This window comes from Cebus imitator, unplaced genomic scaffold (genome assembly GCF_001604975.1).
Source record: "Cebus imitator isolate Cc_AM_T3 unplaced genomic scaffold, Cebus_imitator-1.0 Scaffold128, whole genome shotgun sequence".
In the NCBI taxonomy this organism is placed as follows: domain Eukaryota; kingdom Metazoa; phylum Chordata; class Mammalia; order Primates; family Cebidae; genus Cebus; species Cebus imitator.
In genome coordinates, this window is record NW_016107443.1 from 4532869 (window position 1) to 4537792 (window position 4924).

Here is a 4924-nt window from a genome sequence, read left to right on the forward strand (position 1 = left end):
TACAGGCATGCGCCACCATGCCCAGCTGATTTTTTCTATTTTTAGTAGAGACGGGGTTTCACTATGTTGACCAGGATGGTCTCGATCTCTTGACCTCCTGATCCACCCGCCTCGGCCTCCCACCACCCGCCTCGGCCTCCCACCACCCGCCTCGGCCTCCCAAAGTGCTGGGATTACAGGCGTGAGCCACCACGCCCGGCCATTGGTGTTTTTAAATGATGTATCTGTATATAATAAAAAAGATTATTTACCTAGTAAGTCCTAGACCATACTTTGTCTGGCTATTTCTAGAATTTAACAATTTACAACACTTCAAAAATTTAAAGCTGGGCACAGTGGCTTATACCTGTAATCTCAGCACTTTGGGAGGCTGAGGCAGGCAGATCACAAGGTCAAGAGATTGAGACCATCCTGGCCAACATGGTGAAATGTTGGCCCATCTCTGCTAAAAATACAAAAATTAGCTGGGCGTGGTGATGCTCACCTGTCATCCCAGCTACTCGGGAGGCTGAGGCAAGAGAATCTCTTGAACCCGGAAGGTGGAAGTTGCAGTGAGCCAAGATCGTGCCACTGCACTCCAGCCTGGTGACAGAGCAAGACTTCATCTCAAAAAAAAAAAAAAAAAATTTAAAAAGGAACATTTTACAATATGTATACGTTACATGAAACGTGTTATCTAAGTATCTGGCTACTCTAATAGCTAAAAATAAGTGGCATAAACTCTCAAAACATTCCAAATGTAAGTAGCTCAGTGCTGATGGAATAACTGTGATTTGGGGACACAGGTTCTGCTATTCCTAACATGCAGCTTCTGTGTCATGGACTTAAATCCAGCTCCATCTCAGCTGTATTACAGCCCACAGGACAGGGTTGCCTTTATCACATCCTGGTGCTAGTAGTGCCCATGCCCTGCCCCATAAGAAAAACTGCAACAGAAAAAAGGAAGACCAGGTATGGGGGAAGGAGTTACTAGTGGCGTGTTAAGTGAATGTTTAACATCTGGCTCTGGAGGGCTAGGATGGGGAGCTCTGATGGTAGCATTTGCTGGTTTTTGTGGTGTAAGTAGTCCCGCTATGGTCAGTTTCAAGCTGCAAACCTACACTTCCTGAAGGAGGAATTAGGAAGAAATGCACAGTTAGCTCTGGCAAGCTGGTAAGAGCAGACTTTAGCAAACCACGGAGTTCATATAGCCATCTCTGCCATAGGTTAGGTTATAAGATGCTAAGGGGAAAAAAAGAATTTAAAAAATATAAAACCAGGCCAGGTGCAATGGCTCATGCCTGTAATCCCAGCACTTTGGGAGGCCAAGGCGGGTGGATCACCTGAGGTTAGGAGTTCGAGACCAGCCTGGCCAACATGGAGAACCCCTGTCTCATTAATAAAATATGTGTGTGTGTGTGCGCACGCGCGTGTGCGTGTGTGTGTGTTTGTGTGTATGTATGTATGTATGTATATAAAACTGGCTGGTGCGATGGCTCACCACTGTAATCGCAGCACTTTAGAAGGTGGAGGCAGGAGGATGGCTTGAGCTCAGGAGTTCAAGATCAGCTTGAGCAAAACAGTGAAACACCCGTCTCTCCAAAAAAAAAACCAAAAAATTCCCAAGCATGGTGGCGCACACCTGTAGTCCCAGCTACTTAGAACGCTGAGGCAAGAGAATTGTTTGAGCCCAGGAGGCAGAGGTTGCAGTGAGCTGAGATCACACCATTGCACACCATCATGGGCAACAGAGTGAGACTGTCTCAATAATAAACATTTAAATTTAAAAAAATTTAAAAATTATAAGAGTGTCTTGAAAAAAGTTATTAGAAAACTTGGTTCGTACTCTTGAATAAATTATTAAACATGTATACTCATATACATGCTGGCGTGGGTGGAGAAAATCTGAGTAATAAATGGAAAATGGTAACAGTATGTTTACTGTGAGTCATGGGGCTGGTGGTTGAGAAATGGTGTTTAGGAAAGATGGCTTTTACTTTTTATTATGTCTATATTGTTTGGAATTTTTATAGTCAGTTTGTATTTTTTAGTAATTTTTTAAAAGCCAATTAAACACTTAAATTAATTTCATATTAGGGTTAAAATGTACTGAGACTTCTTTTTCCTTAAAATTGGTACCTAATGTACAAAACTAAGACTAAAGGAGGCTATATATCCCCACCAAGGGTCCACACACCCCTTTCCTTTTTTTTGAGACGGAATTTCACTGTTGTTACCCAGTCTGGAGTACGATCTCGGCTCACTGCAACATCCACCTCCCGGGTGCAAGCAATTCTCCTGCCTCAGCCTCCCCAGTAGCTGGGATTACAGTCATGTGCCACCAACCCAGCTAATTTTATATTTTTAGTGGAGATGGGGTTTCTCCGTGTTGGTCAGGCTGGGCTCGAACTCCCAACCTCAAGTGATCCACCCACCTCGGCCTCCCAAAGTGCTGGGATTACAGGCATGAACCACTGCACCCGGCCCCACCTCTTTCAGAGCTTATTGACTGAAACAGAACTAATTAGTTCTGCTATCCCAAACATCATGTAGCCCATCAACTTCTCATTCCCAAGTGTGAGGTGTCAGCCTAGTCAACAACTAAACAGCTCTGCCCTGCTTTCTTTCCCAGGCAAGAAGGCAAGGTTAGGGGTGGGAAGGAGATGCTTATCTTGCCCTGAAGTCAAGATGGACAAATTCAAAGATTTGGACTTGTATGTAATAAGAAGTGTTTAGTATCTTATTCCCTGCTAAATGTTTGTTGAGCTGTAAGCTCACCCTGTTGCAGCCATCAAAGTGGAAGACAACATGGGAAACCTGTGTGTTCTCCAACGTTTAGGGATGTACATAAATTATGTATTTAGAGGGAGAGAGAAATACACGTATACCCTCTTCCTACTTTATTGTTTTTTTTTTTTTTTTTTTTTTTTTTTTTTTTTTGGTTTTTTTTTTTTTTTTTTTTTTTTTTTTTTTTCATTTGAGACGGAGTCTTACTCTGTTGCCCAGGCCAGAGTGGAATGGCACGATCTCAGCCCCTCGGGTTCAAGCAATTCTCCTGCCTCAGCCTCCCAAGTGGCCAGGGTTACAGGCGCCCACCACCGTGCCTGGCTAATTTTTTATGTTTTTAGTAGAGAAGGGGTTTCACTCTGTTGGCCAGGCTGGTCTCGAACTCCTGACCTCATGATCCGCCCGTTTTGGCCTCCCAAAGTGCTGAGATTACAGGTGTGAGCCACTGCGCCCAGCCCTACTTTATTGGTTTTAAATTTAGGAATATAATTTCATTGCTTCTAAAATGTCTTCCCACTTCCATGTAAAAAGTCCAGGGAGTTATTTAAATCTAGTTTTTTTGTTTTTTTTGTTTGTTTTGTTTTTTTTGAGACGGAATTTTTCTCTTGCCCAGGCTGGAGTGCAATGGCATGATCTCGACTTACTGCAACCTCTGCTTCCTGGGTTCAAGTGATTCTTCTGCCTCAGCCTCCCAAGTAGCTGGGTTTACAGGTGCTTGCCACCACACCCAGCTAATTTTTTTTGTATTTTTAGTAGAGACAGAGTTTCACCACGTTGGCCAGGCTAGTCTTGAACTCCTGACCTCAGGTTATCCACCGCCTTGGCCTCCCAATAAATCTAGTTTTATAATGCTACTTTTAAAGAGTTGCCTATATGTAGGCCAGGTACAGTGACTCACGCTTGTAATCCTGTAGGGTCCAGCCCTACAGGGTCCTGTGAGCCCGTCTACAGGTGTGGAGATGAGAAACTGTGGAAATAAAAGACATAAGACACTGAGAAAGAGAAAACAGAGTTTGAGCATGGAGTCTGGCAGTGGCCCAGAGTGCCTGGACACTCTGACTTTTATTGAGTACAAAGCAGGGGGCAGGGTAAGTAGGGTGAGATAATGGTGGTCACTGATAGGGTCAGGTAAATCACGTGTCTTGGAGATAGGGGACCCAGGTCTTTCAAGTAGCCGAGGCAAGGAGAAAACCTAATGCATCAGCACTTTTCTCATACTTGTCAAGAAAGAACAAAGACTTTGTTTATGTTCTAAGAAAAAGAGTAACCAGGTGCAGAAGCGGAGCGTGAGAGTGGACATGGGACCACTGAAGCACAGCATCACATAGAGACAGTTAAGCCCCTGGATGTCTGCTGGTGTACCTGACAGCTGTCAGGCCTACCACAAGAGCATGGAGAAGCGGAATTTTCTCCTAACTCCCCTGAGGAAGGAGACGTCTCGGACATTTTGGACGTCTCCTTCCCTAGCTGCCAGCTAAGCACTGGGCGCTTTCCCAGCTCTGGTGCTGCTGCACAGCTGAGGGGCCTTTCAACAGCCTTTATGCGGGCGTGATAGAGGGCTTAGAGCATCTTGCCTTAGGATCACTTTGTTCACATTGTCACCTCAGTTCTGTGCTTCATAACCCAATAATCATTGGTAAGATTAAAAGATTATATTGAGTATATACATATTTCTGTGATTACATATATGTGATTATTCATGATTATATATATAGGAATAACTAGGTAACTATAATTCTTTTTTAGTTCTATATTCATATGGGAACAGGCTGAGGCTTCAGACCCTTGCCTCGGCACTTATAGGGTCTCCCACAGGATCTTCCCCTGACATAATCCCAGCACTTTGGGAGGCTGAGGCAGACAGGTCACTTGAATTCAGGAGTTTGAGACCAGCCGAGGCATCATAGCAAGACTCTGTCTCTACTAAAAATACAAAAACTTAGCTGGGCATGGTGGTGCACCCCTGTGGTCTCAGCCGCTCAGGAAGCTAAGATGGGAGGATGGCTTGAGCCCGGGGTTGGAGGTTGCAGTGAGCCAAGATCGCACCACTGCACTCCAGCCTGGCGGATGACAAAGTGAGAACCCTATCTCAAAAATAAAATGAGTTGCATAAATAGTTTTTTACTTTTTTCTTTTCTTTCTTTTTTTTTTTTTTTTT

At 44.2% G+C, this 4924-nt stretch overlaps 1 protein-coding gene across 1 annotated transcript in view; it reads left to right on the top strand.

Annotated features, from left to right (window-relative positions):
• The window catches only part of LOC108312670 (transcription factor YY2), a 30523-nt gene that overhangs the window by 7231 nt on the left and 18368 nt on the right, over nucleotides 1-4924 (top strand). The gene's annotated exons all lie outside the window — the stretch shown is intronic.